This window comes from Bos taurus, chromosome 4, assembly GCF_002263795.3.
Source record: "Bos taurus isolate L1 Dominette 01449 registration number 42190680 breed Hereford chromosome 4, ARS-UCD2.0, whole genome shotgun sequence".
Taxonomy (NCBI): domain Eukaryota; kingdom Metazoa; phylum Chordata; class Mammalia; order Artiodactyla; family Bovidae; genus Bos; species Bos taurus.
The window spans coordinates 112521064-112540270 of NC_037331.1; the positions used below are offsets into that span (position 1 = coordinate 112521064).

At 45.8% G+C, this 19207-nt stretch overlaps 1 protein-coding gene and 4 non-coding genes across 5 annotated transcripts in view; 4 read left to right on the forward strand and 1 right to left on the reverse strand.

The window, feature by feature from the left end:
- Positions 1–19207, reverse strand: part of ZNF746 (zinc finger protein 746) — a 78592-nt gene that overhangs the window by 35157 nt on the left and 24228 nt on the right. The window lies entirely within an intron of this gene.
- TRNAC-GCA (transfer RNA cysteine (anticodon GCA)) lies at positions 569–640 on the forward strand. Its single transcript has one exon. It is a non-coding gene; the product is annotated as a tRNA-Cys (tRNA).
- TRNAC-GCA (transfer RNA cysteine (anticodon GCA)) lies at positions 1956–2027 on the forward strand. The gene has a single exon. It is a non-coding gene; the product is annotated as a tRNA-Cys (tRNA).
- TRNAC-GCA (transfer RNA cysteine (anticodon GCA)) lies at positions 10839–10910 on the forward strand. The gene has a single exon. It is a non-coding gene; the product is annotated as a tRNA-Cys (tRNA).
- Positions 14959–15030, forward strand: TRNAC-GCA (transfer RNA cysteine (anticodon GCA)). Its single transcript has one exon. It is a non-coding gene; the product is annotated as a tRNA-Cys (tRNA).

Consider the following 19207-nt stretch of genomic DNA (forward strand, 5'->3'; position numbering starts at 1 on the left):
GTAGGGGCTGCAATCCACTTTCAGTCATGCGATCCGTGCCACGCCCCAGGCTACTTTTCCATCAGAACCTCAGTCACCTGCCTTTAACAGGGACCCTGGAAATGTACTGTGGACGTTGGCTTTCAGCCCGAGCAGCAAAGACTCACAGGGCCCGTGGTCGGGGGGCGGGGGTGAGTGGGCTCCAACATGTTTTCTCAGGAAGATGATCCAGGTGACTGCTTCCGTTTGAGTTTGATAGGAATAGGTTGCCAATCTTACCAGCTCTCCAGAAATAAGTAGAAACTTTCAGTGTGTTACAGGAGTCCTGGGTGTGACCATGAAGGTGAAAGGTGGTTGTATGAGTGATAAGTCTCTTCAGTTGTGTGACCCCGTGGACTGTAGCTCACCAGGCTCCTCTGTCCATGGAATTCTCTAGGCAAGAATACTGGAGTGGGTTGCCATGCTCTCCTTCAGGGGATCTTCCCGACCCAGTGATCAAACCCGAGTCCCCTGCCTTGCAGGTGGATTCTTTACTGCTGAGCCACTGGGGAAGCATGAAAGGTGGTTATTAGACACCCATAACAAGTAAGGGGGTATAGCTCAGGGGTAGAGCATTTGACTGCAGATCAAGATGTCCCCGGTTCAAATCCGGGTGCCCCCTACTACACTGGACTTTTTATGGAATATTGGAGGAAAGCTGGCAAAGGCAGTGGTTTCCATTCTGTTCTAATGGATGCTCAGTTATTCACAGTGGCAGCTTGTATACAGTGGGCCGGTTGTCTCCCGAGGAAGCTCTTGCATGCATGCATGCTAAGTTGCTTCAGTTGTGTCTGACTTTTGTGACCCTGTGGACTGTAGCCCACCAGGCTCCTCTGCCCATGGGATTCTCCAGGCAAGAATACTGGAGTGGGTTGCCATGCCCTCCTCCAGGGGATCTTCCTGTTATTTCAGGTCAATAAACTCACATCATGACCACCTGGGGGCGCATCTAGCTAGTTCACAGACTTCACTGCCCTGTTTATTCCACTTGAAATTCCGGGTCCTCTCCCTCCACTCTTCCTCTCCATTTCTTCATCAACAATTTGTTGTTCAGTTGCTCAGTCCTGTCCGACTCTTTGCGACCCCATGGACTGCAGCACAATAGTTAAAAGCGAAAATCATACTGTCTGACAGGTTTTCTCTTCCAAAGCGAGGGAATAATAATAACCACTAATAATATAATTGTGGGCTTCCCTGTGGCTCAGATGGTAAAGAATCCACCTGCAATGGAGGAGACCCGGGTTTGATCCCTGGGTCATGAAGATCCCCTAGAGGAGGGCATGGCAGCCCACTCCAGTATTCTTCCCTGGAGAATCCCACGGACAGAGGAGCCTGGAGGGCTATAGTTCATGAGGTCCCAAAGAGTCAGACACAACTGAGCAACTAACGGTAATATAATTGTAGCTGCAAGTTGCTTAGTTATATAAAATATTTGCCTAAGAGGCATGAGGTTACCACTAGCTTTAGGAAAATAAAAAAGATACAGGTTAGGGACTAAGAAGTTCACCAGCCTCCCCAGTGTCCCCACCAGCACCCCCAGGTTTAATGCACAGATACACAGGCTGAAGAGACACCTTCTGGTGGTACTGCATATGTCTCCCAAGAGATTGGCAGGATCTCTTCGACTTGCTGTTTTGTAGTGCAGAATAAGAGAAAGACAAATTCTAAAGGCCCTTCCAGCAATAGATGTCCATGCTTCTCCAGGCTGCTGCTGTCACCACACATGGAGGAGAAGGGGGAGATGCAGGCATGTGAAGGGGTAGGGTTGTGGGACTCCAGGGCCTGGGAGGGAGACCTCTATGGGCTGAGCTTGTGGAGGAATAAGTTGCTGGTCTTACCAGCTTCCTAGAAACCAATAGAAACTTCCAGTATGTTACATGAGTCCTGGGTGTGACTATGAAGGTGAAAGGTGATTATTAGACACCTATAATAAGTAAGGGGGTATAGCTCAGGGGTAGAGCATTTGACTGCAGATCAAGAGGTCCCTGGTTCAAATCCAGGTGCCCCCTGCCATATTGGATTTTTCATTCATGGAGACTGTTACTCGTTCCATTTTTCTTCATTTTTCCACCAGTTCGGATCCTCCTTGAAACAGGAAGCTCCAGGTCGGCACTAATACAGGAGCAGCCTGGGTGGACACCCCTTCCTGTGTCTTCCTGCACTAACACTCCAGGTATCCCGCCTCCTTGTGGCATCTGCGTTTTCTTCTTCTGTGTGTTTCTCATTTCTCCAGCTCTGTTGGATCCTCAAAGAGAAGGCAAGGCCCCCGATACAGACTGATGGGTGTTTTTAGGGCAGGCTAGAAAGTTGTAGATACAGCTGACTTCCCAAGAACAGACAATAAATGGTAACCCTAAATTACCACCCTCATCCAAAACAGTTTGGCACAGCAGAGTGGGGGTGGGGGTGGGGGTAGGGTCAGACCTATGGGAACAAGGGGCCAGGAGCCCAGGGAGGGGTGTGTGGGCAGTTATGGAGACCTTTGGGCAGCTCTTGGGCTAAAGCAAGGCGATCGGAAGTGGGTTGGGGGTTCATCAGGCACCTGCTCTCCCTTTCTCCTTGTTGATGACCCAACACACCAACTGAGGCCTGAAAAGTTGTAGACTGGATGGAAGATGTCTTACTAGGAGCCAGGTCTGGCAGCTTCCAGAAAGTCAGTCCTGGAGGAGATCTATAACTTAATTTTGTAGAGTTTAGTGTCACCACACGGATGAAAGGTGTTCCTCAGAATGTGCTGGTGTTCCTGGGGGGATAGCTCAGGGGTAGAGCATTTGACTGCAGATCAAGAGGTCCCTGGTTCTGGGACTGGCACAAAGGTGGTCAACAAAGGCACAAATGTAGATCAATGCAACAGGATAGAGAGCCCAGAAATAAACTCAGGCGTCTACAGTCAGTTACTCTGCAACACAGGAGGCAAGAGTCTACAATGGGGAAAAGACAGTCTCTTCAATAAGTGGTGCTGGGAAAACTGGACAGCTACATGAAAAAGAGTAAAATCAGAACATTCTCTAACACCACATACAAAAATAAACTATAAATGGATTAAAGACCTAAACGCAAAACCAAATACTATAAAACTCCTAAAGGAAAACATAGGCAGAACACTGCTTGACATAAATTGCAGAGATATTTTTTTGGACTGGTCTCCTAGAGTAATGGACATAAAAACAAAAATAAAACAAATGAGACCTAATTAAATTTAAAAGCTTTTGTACAGCAAAGGAAACCATAATAAACAAAATGAAAAGACAACTCACCGAATGGGAGAAAATGTTTGCAAAAGATACAATAGACAAGAGATTAATTTCCAAAGTATACAAACAACTCATACAGCTTAATGTTAAAAAAAAAAAACTCAAAAAAAAAAATGGGTGAAGATCTACATAGGCATTTCTCCAAAGAAGACAGCAGGCACAGGGAAAGATACTCAATGTCACTAATTATTAGAAAAAGGTAAATCAAAACTAAAAAGACAGTTACCATATGATCCTGCAGTCCTGCTCCTAGGCATGTGTCCTGAGAAAACTCTAATTCAAAACAATACATGCGATCACAACATTGTTAATCAGCTATATCCCAATACAACATAAAAGATTTTTTAAAAAGATGCCCCTCAATGTTGATTGTTCACTGCAGCACTATTTACAATAGGTAAGACAGGGAAGCAACCTAAATGCCCATCGACATGAATGGTACATATATTTGTTGTTGTTCGGTCACTAACTAACTGACTCTGCAACCCCGTGGACTGTAACACTCCGAGCTCCCCTGTCCTTCACTATCTCCTAAAGTGTGCTCAGATTCATGTCCACTGAGTCAGTGGTGCTATCTAACCATCTCATCCTCTGCCCGCCCCTTCTCCTTTTGCCTTCAATCTTCCCAGCGTCAGACACGTGCAGCATAAATGGCAGCTTGCAGCAAGCGCTGTGAGCAGTGGTTGGAAGCAGGGTCTTAGTTTCCCAGACTGGGAGTCCTAAAACTGGGCCAGAGGAGCCAGCAGTTAGGGCTAAGGTCCCTAGTAGTGTCTGCCTAGTCAAGACGAATTCAGGCAAGGAGGCAGAAGGAAACGAGTAAAGTAAAAATTTTATTGAAAAGAAAAGTACATGCTGAAAGGAGATGGGCAAGCTCAGAGAGAGAGTTACGCCTTTGGGAAGTTTAAATCCTTTATAAGGGGGCAGTTCTATGGGTCTTTGTCTTCCCGTGCCTTATTCCCCTCTGGTTAATTTGTCTCAGGACCTTCCCCTGGGGTGTGCACACCTTAGCCAAGATGGATCTCAAAGTGAAGACTTCTGGGAGGAACAAGACTCATTCTGGCCTGGAATTATCCTCTGACTTTTGACTCCAAGTCTCTCTGAGCATGTGGAGTGTCCCCTTATCTTTTACTCAGAAATTTTTTCTTCTCTTTGTCCTTGTCATAATTATTCCCTTGAGGTGTTTACAAGAGACTAAGACTGGCTACTTACCAGTCAGCAGAGGGCTGATTGTAAATTCCTCAACTAAAGCCCACCTATCTCTTATCTCAGGAAATGCAAAGAGGAGGCTGGCTGATGGTAAATGTCCAACGTGGAGCCCATCTATCTCCTAACCTCAAGAGGAGGGGAAGTAGTTGCTGGGGTGTCAAGGCCTCAAAGGGGAAGCTGATGGGTGAGAGGGAGAGATTCCAAAGGTGGGAGAGACAGCTTGCAGCAAAGAAAGTTTACCCGCTCCCTGGCGTGGAGATGGAGGGGGCCAATCAAAGTGAGTTCATCTTACACATTTGCCCACAGATCACAGAGCCTCTGGTAGAATGTGGTTCTTCTCCAGCAGCATTTCTTGGTCTTAGATTTATGTTAGCTTAGGTCCATTCATGATCTAGGGGATTCCTAAATCTACTCAGCCACCTTACACTACATTACATTCAGTCGCTCAGTCGTGTCTGACTCTTTGCGACCCCATGGACTGCAGCATGCCAGGCCTTCCTGTCCATCACCAACTCCTGGAGCTTGCTAAAACTCATGTTCTTTGAGTAAGTGACGCCATCCAGCCATCTCATCCTCTGTCGTCCCCTTCTCCTCCTGCCTTCAATCTTTCCCAGGAGCAGGGTTCTTCCTATCAGATGGCCAAAGTATTGGAGTTTCAGCCTCAGCATCAGTCCTTCCAGTGATTATTCAGGACTGATTTCCTTTAGGATTCACTGGTTTTCTCTCCTTGCAGTCCAAGGAACTCTCAAGAGTCTTCTCCAACACTGTTAGGGGAAGCACACTGATTGAAACCGCCCACCCTGGCCAGGCACCACAGTAACCGTTTGCATGAGCTGTTTTACAACAGGAGGTCCTGGTAAGCCTCCACCAACCAGAAGAGTTTGGGAAAGGTCAAAAGGAGACACCACCTGTCCGACCACCTCCTAGAATCCTTCTCTCTGGCATCCATCTTGGCTGAACAAGGCGTGCACCAACAGGAAGGACTCTGAGTCAGAAGGACTGGCTAAAGACAACCTGGAAACTAATTCATCATCATAAAACCCGAGACAGCAAGCCATGTGACAGAGCTGTTCTCCTGGGTTCCCTTACCCTCCTGCTCTCCACCCAGGTGCCCTTTCCCAATAAAATCTCTTGCTTTGTCAGCACATGTGTCTCCTCGGACAATTCATTTCCAAGTGTTAGACAAGAACCCAGTTTCGGGCCCTGTAAGGGGTCCCCTTTCCTTCAACAACACCACAGTTCAAAAGCATCAACTCTTCGGTGCTCAGCTTTCTTTATGGTCCAACTCTGACATCCATACGTGACTTCTGGAAAAACTATTGAACATATGGACCTTTGTTGGCAAAATAACATCTCTGCTTTTCAATACGCTGTCTAGGTTTATCATAGCTTATCTTTCAAGGAGCTGCTGCTAAGTCACTTCAATCATGTCCAACTCTGTGCGACCCCATAGACGGCAGCCCACCAGGCTCCCCCATCCCTGGGATTCTCCAGGCAAGAACACTGGAGTGGGTTGCCATTTCCTTCTCCAATGCACGAAAGTGAAAAGTGAAAGTGAAGTCGCTCAGTCATGTCTGACTCTTAGCTTAGGACCCACCAGGCTCCTCTGTCCATGGGATTTTCCAGGAAAGAGTACTGGAGTGGGCTTCCATTGCCTTCTCCATTTCAAGGAGCAAGTGTCTTTTAATTTCATGGCTGCAGTCACCATCTGCAGTGATTTTGGAGCCCCCCAAAATAAAGTCTGTCACTGTTTCCACTGTTTCCCCATCTATTTGCCATGAAGTGATGGGACCAGATGCCATGATCTTAGTTTTCTGAATGTTGAGTTTTAAGCTAACTTTTTCACTCTCCTCTTTCACTTTCATCAAGAGGCTCTTTAGTTCTTCACTTTCTGCCATAAGGGTGGTGTCATCTGCATATCCGAGCTTATTGACATTTCTCCCAGCAATCTTGATCCCAGCTTGTGCTTCATCCAGCCCAGCATTTCCCATGATGTACTCTGCATAGAAATTAAATAACCAGGATGACAATATTTAGCCTTGATGTACTCCTTTCCCAATCTGGAACCAGTCTGTTGTTCCATGTCCAGTTCTAACTGTTGCTTCTTGACTTGCATACAGATTTCTCAGGAGATAGGTAAGGTGGTCTGGGATTCCCATCTCTTGAAGAATTTTCCACAGTGTGTTATGATCCACTTGCAAACCATTTCATTATTCTTGCCTTGAGAACCCCATGAACAGTATGAAAAGGCAAAAATATAGGACACTGAAAGATGAACTCCCAGGTTGGTAGGTACCCAATATGCTACTGGAGATGAGTATAGAAATAACTCCATAAAGAACGAAGAGACAGAGCCAAAGCAAAAACAATGCCCAGTTGTGGATGTGACTGGTGATGGAAGTAAAGTCCAATTCTGTAAAGATCAATATTGCATAGGAACCTGGAATGTTAGGTCCATGAATCAAGGTAAAATGGAAGTGGTCAAACAGAAGATGGCAAGAGTGAGCATCAACATGTTAGGAATCAGCGAACTAAAATGGACTGGAATGGGTGAATTTAACTCAGATGACCATTATATCTACTACTGTGGGAAAGAATCCCTTAGAAGAAGTGGAGTAGCCCTTATAGTCAAGAAAAGAGTCCAAAATGCAGTACTTGGGTGCAATCTCAAAAATGACAGAATCATCTCTGTTCATTTCCAAGGCAAACCATTCAATATCACAGTAATCCAAGTCTATGCCCTGACCATTAATGCTGAAGAAGCTGGAGTTGAACGGTTCTATGAAGACCTCCAAGACCTTCTATAACTAAAACCCAAAAAAGATGTTCTTTTCATTATACAGGATTGGAATGCAAAAGTAGAAAGTCAAGAGATACCTGGAGTAACAGGCAAATTTGGCCTTGGAGTACAGAATGAAGTAGGGCAAAGGCTAACAGAGTTTTGCCAACAGAACACACTGGTCATGGAAACCACTCTCTTCCAACAACATAACAGAAGACTCTACATATGGACATCACCAGATGGTCAATACCAAAATCAGATTGATTATATTCTTTGCATCCAAAGATGGTGAAGCTCTATATAGTCAGCAAAAACAAGACCGGGAGCTGACTGTGGCTCAGATCATGAACTCCTTATTGCAAAATTCAGACTTAAATTGAAGAAAGTAGGGAATACTACTAAACCATTCAGGTAAGGCCTAAATCAAATTTCTTATGATTATACAGTGGAAGCAAATACATTCAAGGGATTAGATCTGATAGACAGAGTGCCTGAAGAACTATGGACTGAGGTTTGTGACATCCTTCAGGACACAGTAATCAAGACCATCCCCAAGAAAAAGAAATGCAAAAAGGCAAAATGGTTGTCTGAAGAGGCCGTACAAACAGCTGAGAGAAGAAAAGTGAAAGGAAACAGAGAAAAGGAAAGATAGACCCATTTGAATGCATAGTTCCAAAGAACAGCAAGGAGAGATAAGAAAGCCTTCTTAAGTGATCAATGCAAAGAAGTAGAGGGAAAAAATAGAATGGGTAAGACGAGAGATCTCTTCAAGAAGATTAGAGATACCAAGGGAACATTTCATGCAAAGATGGGCTCAATAAAGGACAGAAATGGTATGGATCTAACAGAAGCAGAAGATGTTAAGAACAGGTGCTAAGAATACACAGAAGAACTATACAAAAAAGATCTTCATGACCCAGACAACCACGATGGTGTGATCACTCACCTAGAGCCAGACATCCTTGAAAGTGAAGTCAAGTGGACCTTAGGAAGCATCGCTACAAACAAAGCTAGTGGAGGTGATGGAATTCCAGCTGAGCTATTTCAAATCCTGAAAGATGATGCTGTGGAAGTGCTGCACTCAATATGCCAGCAAATTTGGAAAACTCGGTAATGGCCACAGGACTGGAAAAGGTCAGTTTTCATTCCAATCCCAAAGAAAGGCAATGCCAAAGAATGTTCAAACTACCGCACAATTGTACTCATCTGACATGCTAGCAAAGCATTGCTAAAAATTCTCCAAGTTAGGCTTCAACAGTACATGGAACTGTGAACTTCCAGATGTTCAAGCTGGATTTAGAAAAGGCAGAGGAACCAGAGATCAAATTGCCAACAACTTGGATCATAGCAAAAGCAAGAGGGTTCCAGAAAAACATCTACTTCTGCTTTATTGACTACACCAAAGCCTTTGACTGTGTAGATCACAACACACTGTGGAAAATTCTTCAAGAGATGGGAATCTCAGACCACCTTACCTGTCTCCTGAGAAATCTGTATGCAGGTCAAGAAGCAACAGTTAGAACTGGACATGGAACAACCGACTGGTTCCAAATTGGGAAAGGAGTACATCAAGGCTGTATATTGTCACCCTGCTTATTTAACTTATATTCAGAGTACATCATGGGAAATGCTGGGCTGGATGAAGCACAAGCTAGAATCAAGATTGCCGGAGACATATCCATAACCTCAGATATACAGATGATACCACCCTTATGGCAGAAAGTGAAGAACTAAAGAGCCTCTTGATGGAAGTGAAAGAGGAGAGTGAAAAAGTTGGCTTAAAACTCAACATTCAGAAAACTAAGATCATGGCATCTGGTCCCATCACTTCATGGCAAATAGATGGGGAAACAATGAAAATAGTGACAGACTTTATTTTGGGGGGCTCCAAAATCACTGCAGATGGTGACTGCAGCCATGAAATTAAAAGACACTTGCTCCTTGGAAAAAAAGTTATGACCAGCCTAGACAGCATACTGAAAAGCAGAGACATTACTTTGCCAACAAAGGTCCATCTAGTCAAAGCTATGGTTTTTCCAGTAGTCATGTATGGATGTGAGAGTTGGACCATAAACAAAGCTGAAGGCTGAAGAATTGATGCTTTTGAACTATGGTGTTGGAGAAGACTCTTGAGAGTCCCTTGGACTGCAAGGAGAGAAAACCAGTGAATCCTAAAGGAAATCAGTCCTGAATGTTCATTGGAAGGACTGATGCTGATGCTGAAACTACAATACATGTGAAGAACTGACTCAGTGGAAAAGACCCTAATGCTGGGAAAGATTGAAGTCAGGAGGAGAAGGGGATGACAGAGGATGAGATGGTTGGATAGCATTGCCAAGTCGATGGACATGAGTTTGAGCAAGCTCTGGGAGCTGATGATGGACAGGGAAGCCTGGTATGCTGCAGTCCATGGGGTCACAAAGAGTTGGACATGACAGAGACTGAACTAAACTCAACTGTTGTGATCCACAAAGTCAAAGGCTTTAGTATAATCAATGAAGCAAAAGTGGATGTTTTTCTGGAACTCTCCTGCTTTTGGTATGGTCCAAGGGATGTTGGCAATTTGATCTCTGGTTCCTCTGCCTTTTCTAAGTCCAGCTTGAACATCTGGAAGTTCTTGGTTCATGTACTGTTGAAGCCTAACTTGGTGAATTTTTAGCAATGCTTTGCTAGCGTGTGAGATGAATGCAATTGTATGGTAGTTTGAACATTCTTTGGCATTGCCTTTCTTTGGGATTGGAATGAAAACTGACCTTTTCCAGTCCTGTGGCCACTGATGAGTTTTCCAAACTTGTTGGTATATTGAGTGCAGCACTTCCACGCATCATCTTTCAGGATTTGAAAAAGCTCAGCTGGAATTCCATCACCTCCACTAGCTTTGTTTGTACCCATGCTTCCTGAGGCCCAATTGACTGCACTCCAGGATGTCTGGCTCTAGGTGAGTGATCACACCATCGTGGTTATCTGGTTCATTAAGATCTTTCCATAGCTTTGCCTTTTTCAGAATGTCATATAGTTGGAACCATACAGGATGTATCCTTTTTAGATTGGCTTCTTTCACCTACTTCTGCCTGTTCCTAGGAGTGGTGACTCTCCGTGGTCACATCTCTATTAACTGAAGAAACAGAGGTTGGTACGGTCATCTGTGTCCTTGACTGAGTTTACTAGAAAGTTCCCTGAGCTGAGTGTCAGCCCCTGAGGGTTAGATGCTCATGTAGTGAATTTGGACAGATACCTCCCTCGCCTCCAGTTTCTGTTCTTCAGGTGCCCACCGTGATGGGCACAGTCATCTGACTCTGAAGGCCATTTTGCAGTCAATGTCTAGGCTTCTCCAGGCTGCTGCCCACACCCTGGGGCTATAGGCTGGGGGCAGGGCTGGGTGAGACGGGGACACAGGCTGTGTGGTTTTTGAGGAGAGAGCTGGCTGCCTTTTCTGTAGCAGGTTGATGAGTTTGCAAGCAGCAGATTTTGCAGTTTCCAAGAGAGGTCCATCCTGAAGTGGCAACTCACAGGTTTACAGGTAGTCTGGGTGTGGCTGGATAGACAACAACATTAATTATCACAACATCATCACAGAAGGGGGTATAGCTCAGGGGTAGAGCATTTGACTGCAGATCAAGAGGTCCCCAGTTCAAATCTGGGTGCCCCCTACTTATTCTTAACTTTTCCCTTTTGGTACAGCATTTCAACTTCTTCCTTATTAGATGTCAATGTAAAGTTTTTTGTTTTTGTTTTTTTAAAAAACCAGAAAATTGTGAAGCTTTACTATGATAGTTGGCAGTTCTTAACTTTGAGTATAAATTGGAATCCCTTGAAGAGTCTATAAAAGTACCATTTCCCAGGCCCCACCCTGGACCAATTAAATCAGTGTATATGAGGTGGAGCCCAGGTATGGTAAACTCTCCCCAAAGCTCCTAGTCTGCAACGAAGTTGAAGCCAGCTTTAGCAGAGATTTCAGAAGCTTTCTCAGAGTGGTTCCCTTATCCCAGCTCTGTCTGTTACTGAGTCCAAGTGAATCCAAGAGACAAGGTATTGAGGCAAGGAATATTTTATTTGGAAAGCCGGCTGACCAAGAAGATGGCAGACTAATGTCTCAGAGTAACCATCTTGTTAGGGTCTGGATGCCAAGTTCTTTTACAGAGTCAGAGGGAGACAAGCAATGAAGAACTAAAGTCAAAAGGCAGAATAAAGAGGGAGAGGCAGTGGAGAAGTAAAGTGAAAGGGTCTTCAGCCTTTCAGTCTTCAAAAACATCTCTGGGAATGGCCAGCCTTTGGCGGGGTGCATTAATCTCTTCTTTTTCTTGTAGCTATTCACAAGGTGGTCAGGATCAGATTATCACTCTAGGAGCTGAGCAAAGGCACTTTAGTTTACAGTCAGGCAGAGGGGCACGGTTCTCTGAGGCAGGCTATTATGTATGATTGCAGGTGGCGCTAGTGATAAAGACCCCACCAATGCAGGGGACAGAAAAGGTTCGATTCCTGGGTCGGGAAGATCCCCTGGAGGAGGTCATGGTAATCCACTCCAGTATTCTTGCCTGGAGAATCCCATAGACAGAAGAGCCTGGTGAGCTACAGTTCATAGGGTCCAGAGTCGGACGTGACTGAAGTCCTAACACACACACACACACACACACACACACACACACACATGCATAATAACAAAAGCAACCAAAAACAAACCAAAGAAACAGTTTCCAACATGGAGTCAGAATTGGCTTCTTCCCTGCAATATGTCTGCCCAGCATCTTGTGTTCTGGAGTTCCTCCATTCTGAAGGGTATCATTTGTCACTTGACCTTAAAGTCATCCTCCAGGAACAATTGCTGTTTCAGCATTTTTTGGTTTCCTTAATTTTTCCCTGTCTCAGTCCAGTCATTCTCTGTGGGACGAGGTGGAACTGATCTATTTCCAAGCCAAATCACCAGGACCCATGGTTCTCAGGGAATGAGCCCTCCCTGAGAGGGGCTCAGAGAGTGCGTGGAGGATGAAAAATGCACATGTGAAAGTGTAAGTTTGGGTCTTGTAATTATTAAAGACAATTTTATATCTTGTTCAAGCTTTACAAGTAAACGTCTGCAGAAGGAACCAGTAAATTATATCAACTATCTCAAAACTAAAGAACTCCATGACTTTCTGGCTTGGAGAACAAACGTTTTGGTTGATGATCTGAGAATTCACTGTAGGTTCAGAGCTTAGCATGTAATTCAGAAGTACAGTTCATGGGAATTTTGTCATTTGAATTTGTTATCCCTGACACTAACCATCTTTTATGACCTTTCTTACAACTACAACAACAGAAGTCTATATGGGCTAAAAATAGCCTCCCATAATAAAACTATTTGACTGCGAGAAAGTCTTAATCTCTTTCTATTGAGAAATAGCCATTTAAGACAGAGCATGGCCAACTCTAGTTTTCCTCCAGACTTTGTCTAACTTGATAAGTTGGCAAATAGCTCTTTGTCTAACTTCCTGTGTTGTAACTATTCTGTTTAACACGAGTTATCTTATCAACATATGCATATGTGCCTGTAAAAGCAAAACTGTAATTTTCAGGGCTGTGCTTTAATTCCTCTTTCATTAAAGCTCATTGATTTTGTTAACAAGAGACTTGAATTTTTACATTAGTTTTTTTTTCCTCAGGGAGGTGGCGATTGTTATTCCAGGTTCATAAGCGCTTGGACTTTTGGCTTAGAATCTGGTTGCTGGTCCCTTTCCTGTCCTTGCCCTCCCTGGATGCCTCCTGATAGTGAAGGTTATCTCACTGATGGCCACCTCTGTCTTGCCTCCTCTTTGCTCCTTTGGTCCTGCAACCTGACCCATCAGCCCTGAGATCAGTCTGGAACCCCATTGACTGGGGTGATTCCTTCCTTCTTAACCTTTCCCATAATGTAATGGTCTGTGTGCTCAGTCGTGTCCAACTCTGCGGCCTCTTGGACTGTAGCCCGTCAGGCTCTTTTGCCCGCGGAATCTTCCAGGCAAGAATGCTGGAGCGAATTGCCATTACCTCCTCCAGGGGATCTTTTTGACCCAAGGACTGACCCAAGTCTCCTGAGTCTCCTGCATTGGCAGGAGGATTTTTTTTTTTTTTAACCACCAAGCCATCAGAGTCGGACAGGACTGAGCATGCAGGCTCTGAGTGGGAGGCAGTTGCATCCGCCTGTCTCTTGCCCTTTAGGAGGCTCCCTAGGGCCCACCCCACCCCCAGCTGTCTCCCTCTGGCTGGGGGGAGGCCTTGTCAGTTGTGTATATAATTTCATCACTTAGCTGGGACCAGGCCCTTCCTTGAATACCTTGCTCCAAGAATGAATATGAAAAACTTTCTCTGCCTTTGAAAACACTGCCATCCACATTTCGATTTACAGTAAGTCCCCGACATACAAATGAGTTCCGTTCAGAGAGCGTGTTCATAAATCCAATTTGTTCCTGAGTCCAGCTAAGTTAGCCTGGGTGCCCAATTAACACAGTCGACTATCTAGTACTACATTGTAATAGGCTTATAATACTTTTCACACACGTAATATGTACATAAAAAACAAACAAAAAAGAAAACATTTTAATTTTATAGTACAGTACCTTGAAAAGTACAGTAGGGAACTACAACAGCTGGTATACCAGGGCTGGCATGCATGTGCTCATCTTTGAAAGTTCAAAACTTGAAGGTTCGTATATAGAGGACTTACTGTATTGCAAGGCTCAACTAGCCTCAGAGTTGAGCTTTCCTCTAATTGTTCTCAGACACTTACATGGGGATGGATGCAGGAACTCTGTTTCCTGACCAAGGATTGGACCCGAACCTGAACCTGTGTCTCCTGCATTGGGAGTGTGGAGTCAACCACTGAACCACCAGGGAAGTCCTCACAGTAGCTTTTTAAAAAGCCCAAATGAACTTACAGCATACACGCATTTGTCATGCAATTTGGTTTTTTTCACTTAATGGTATTGTTAAGCATCTTTCCATGACACACTCTGGACCAATTTCATCCTTTCTTGTTGCATCATATTCCTATGACTGCAGCATAATGTTTATAGCCTGTCTCCCTGTCAGTGGATATTAGGTGGTTTCCAGTTCACTGCTAATACAGAAAGAGGTTGCAGTGGGTCTCCACCACTCGCTGTGCATTCATGAGTATTTCTGAAGGATATATTCCTACAAGTGGCATTCTTCTAGAGTATCATTTTTCCTAAGAAACATTTTTTTTTTACAATGGCAACATGCTCAATATAGAAAAGTTGAAAGAGAAAACACACAAAAAGTTGAAATCACCTATAATTCTTCTCAGACACACTTTTGTAACTGCCTTTTCACTTGAACTCTCATAAAGATTATTCTATGTCTTTAAATAACTCTTGGGCATAGGCTGTGAACGTCTTTCAAGTGGGAGAAGACAATGTCACCATGTCACAGTTACATTGTCATCCCAGCACGCCTGATACACAGTAGATGCTCAGTGCCTGTTAGCACCCTAGAGGATTATCTGGAGGATTTGAAATGTTTCCCAACCTGTAAAGGTCAACCAGGCTACCAGGGGGCCCCCAGCCAGACGCACATAGAAGTGACAGGGAAACAAAGGCTGGTCCCTGACAGCTAGGAGGCCAGGGTTCAAAAAAGCAGAGCTGACCTGGACATCTCAACCAGCAAGATGGAATACTGGTATGTCAACACAGTAAAAGGTGTTAATTGTACCTTCCTACCAGGTCAGGGGGTATAGCTCAGGGGTAGAGCATTTGACTGCAGATCAAGAGGTCCCTGGTTCAAATCCAGGTGCCCCCTCCTTTTTCTCATTTTCAATCCCAGAGTGGGTCTGACATTACCTGTCCGCACCCCTCTTCCCCAGATCAGGACACCTGGGGAAGAAAGACAAAGCCGTTCGAACCCTTTGATTCACAACTCCTGGGAAAGTACAGACCCAATCTGAATTTAAAGGTGCTCCTTCAGGTGACTTGTATGAAACTGGAAGTGCACAAGGCTGCCGGGGACCAGCCCCGGCTGATCCAGGGTATTCGAAGGAGAGACGGCGTAGGCGAAGATCAGGATACGATAGCTTCAATTAGATATTAATTAGAGATATAAAGAGTAATAGAATAAGGATAGCTCAGTAGGAAAATTCAGTGGAGAAAAGAGGCTGAGTAGCTTGGTTTACGCGGGGGACCAATAAAACTTCAAGACAAGAAGCTTGCACCACTTACGTAGGCCGCAGGCGTCCTTCCGTTCTCCCGAAGGAGAGGAGACACTGAGGCCTCCCCGGTCGGATCTTAGAAGCCCAGGCATAATTAGTAAGCATGGTGGGTTCCGCGCTCCAGATGGAGACTCAGCCAGAGTGAGAGAGAGAGCGACATGGGGAGACCAGTATTTCGAGAAACTGATCCCAATTCTTTATTTTCCATGGTCTACTTTTATACACTGAGATGTTATGCAAAAGTCACGCGGGGTCAGCAGTCCTGACTTTTATCAAAGTCAGGTGCTTCATACAAATGTATACAGAGGTCTTAGGGGTATTACATCATCTTCTGGCCAGGGGGGCCTGCTGACAATTTACGACCCTCTCCTTGTGACAGCGGTCAGTCAATCAGGACACTTATTTCTCCAGGGCTGATTATTCTCAAAACAGACACCACCCAAATAAAGTTACATTCCTACAGGGTGAGGGTGTAGTGGGTTTTAGTTAAGGAAAGAATTTACTTAGCCTAAGGTCTAACGTGATTAATATCAAAGGTTAATTCTATATATTCATTAATGTGTGTAAGGGCAGGGGATATGGAGACTTAGCAACAAACATTGGCTCAACAAATGAAAAACCCTTCACCAACACAATTTCTAATTAGCCCATTATACTTATACTAATAGTTTTCTAACTTTTCTAAGGAACCTGTTTTTAGAAGGTTTAAAGCATCTTGTGCCTCTCACGGTTGGGAGGCTGTGAGCGATCACATGTGGCCGGACAAGCCTGTCAGGCAGGCCAGAGAACCTTCAGAGGAGTTTGTAGGTTAAAACACTCTTATCACGCCCAGGAATTATTATAAACTGGAGCTCTAAGTTAACTCCTTCTCCAAAAGAGGTGGTGGGGGACAGCCCCCCGTAAAGTCAGAGGTGTAGGTGAGCACAAAGTAGTAAAGTAGGCAGGCTCTGGTTATGGGGGTAGATGCTCGAGGAGTTTCAGGGGGACTCCTGAGGCTCTATCCCGCCTTTGCGTATGTCGAGCCTCCTTCCTCATGACCTTTGTCACAGGCGGAGTACTCACTCTGGCCCCCAACACAAGGCACAGATCCCTGCCTCCTCCAGCCCTTCTGGCTCTGCCTCAGCTCCAGCCAGAGATTTCAACCTTCCACAGATCCGCACGTTCTCCACAGAGGCGGCTGGTGAGTCTCCATCACACCCCATGTGGGTTACGACACAGAAGTAGTTGAACCAACAGGAGCCTCTGTATTAGCTTCCTGAGCCCCTCACGCTGGGCTGCAGGTCAGAGGTCCTGGACTGAGGGTCCATGTCCCCAGGTCCTAAAGCTCCCACTGGGTCTGCTGTGATTCACAGACCCAGACAGAGCAGGGCCTGGGGAAGAACAGGATCAGCCAATCCTTCTCGGCTGTGGGATTAAAGCCAAGGAGCGAGGGGATGGCGGAAGGACTTGCCTGACCCTCCTTGCCTCTTTTCTCGCTCTCCTCTGTGCCGCGTGATCGGCTCTGGCCAGGGAAAGGAAGCCGGAATCACAATAAGAACAGGGAAGACGCAGCTGTCCTTAAAAGCTCTCCTCTTTGTTTTGGCCAAACGGAGACCCCTGGCCTCTGTGATTGTACCCAGCACTCCTCCAGACACTGAGCTGCTCTGCGTCTATTGAGCTCAGGAGCCCTGCTTGATTGCACTTGGAAGGCATCCCTGCTTGTCATCCCCTCCTGCACCATCCTCTGCCCCCGGCCAGCCATCCAGGGCCAAGCCATCAGTAGAAGTCCATGGCTGTGTCATGGAGGGCCTCTGGACTAGACTGAGGCCACAGTGCCCCAGCTGGGCTGCCAGTCACACACAGGCCTGTGAGTTAAGAAAGTAGGATGTGCTTTCATGGACATGAAGTTCAAGGCTCCAGGTCAGACCTCATGAATCAGAAGGGTTGGCCATGAAATCAAAGGACTCCATTTTTTTTTAAATTATTTATTTATGGCTATGCTGGGTCTTTGTTGTTGCATGGGCTTTCTCTAGTTGTGGCAAGTGGGGGCTACTCTCTAATTTCGGGATGTGGGCTTCTCATTGCGGTGGCTTCTCTTGTTGCAGAGGATGGGCTCCAGGGCATGTGGGCTTCAGTAGTTGACACACTGGGGCTTGGTTGCTCTGCAGCATGTGGAATCTTCCCAGACCAGGGATCAAACCCGGGTCCCCTGCAATGGCAGATGGATTCTTAACTGCTGGACCACCAGGGAAGTCCTCTATATTTTTAAATATAAACTTTTTGGCAAGATCATTTCTTTTTAATTAAAAAAAATTTATTTGGCTGCACCAAGTCATAGCTGTGGCATGTGGGATCTAGTTCCCCGACCAGGAATCGAACTTGGGCCCCCTGCCTTGGGAACACAAAGTCTTAGCCATTGGACCAGCAGGAAAGTCCCCAAAGATTCTATTTTTAACAAACTCTGGAGAAGATCCCCAAAGAAAGGGAGAATTGGGAATCACCAATTTAGTTTTGTGTTCCACATTATAGGCTCAAAAAGAGGCCATAATTAAGAGACGTGCCTGTGCACACACGCCTGATTAATAATAGGGTTGGGACCAGATCCACATGGCTGGTTCTCAGGCTCTTCCTGCCCCCAACACCCCGGGGCAGGGCACAACCTCGCCCACTGCCTTCATCTGCTGCCCATTCCTGTGGCCGAGCCCTGACGGGGTGGAGTGAGATAGACCTTCCCCAGAGATGACCTGAAAGGTTTCCACTTGAGGTGTGTGTGTGTGTGTGTGTGTGTGTGTGTGTGTGTGTTCAGTTGTTCAGTTATGTCTGACTCTTTGCGACCCTGTGGGCTGTAGCCTGCCAGGCTCCTCTGTCCATCGGATTTCCCAGGCAAGAATACTGAAGTGGGTTATCATGCTCTCCTCCAGGGGATCTTCCCGACTCAGGGACCGAACCTGTGTCTCTTACGTCTCCTGCGTTGCAGGTGGAATCTTTACCACTGAGTCACCTGGGAAGCCCTCCACCCGATGTCCGGTACTAAATGAAATAAGCTTGCAGGGGCCTGAAAATCCAACCCTTTAAACCTGCAGTCAGAGGCCCCTCCCCTGAGCCAGGAACCCACTTCGGACCCTTTCCTATGTGACACTGTTTCATGATTGTGGCCTCCCCAGGGAGGGTCCTCCAGTCTCCCAGTCATCGTATTTTAAGTTTGTATTTTTTAATCTGTTACAATATTGTTTGTTTTATGTTTTCCTTTTTTGGCCTAGAGGTATGTGGGATCTTCACTCCCCAATCAGAGACTGAACCTGCTCCCCCTGCGTTGGAAGGCAAAGGCCCAGCCACTGGAACACCAGTGGAAGTCTCTCCGAACCCCAGTCATTTCTGTTTCTCCCTGGTCAGCTCTATGGCCTGGTTGAGCCACCCTCTTCTTACCACAAGCTCTTGTTCCTCCAGGCTCCTCATTTGAGCACTCAGAAGCTTCTTCTGCTAAAATAGAGGAAGAACGTTCCGATGATGGGTTGGCAAAAAATAAGACAAAAGTCCGCCTGAAGCCACAAGAAAGGGACTGACCTAGTGCAGCGGGGTTGGGTGTTGGAACCCATCTGGCTTTGTGACAAAGGAAGACCTGTAACCATGTGATTCTGACCCCGCCCCTTTCTCTCTTCCTAAGGTTGGGGGGACAGAGCTGTTTCAGTGGATAAAACTAGGCTCATTAGTGGGCACCCAGATTTGAATCAGGGACCTCTTGATCTGCAATCAAATGCTCTACCCCTGAGCTATACCCCTTTCCTGGGGAAA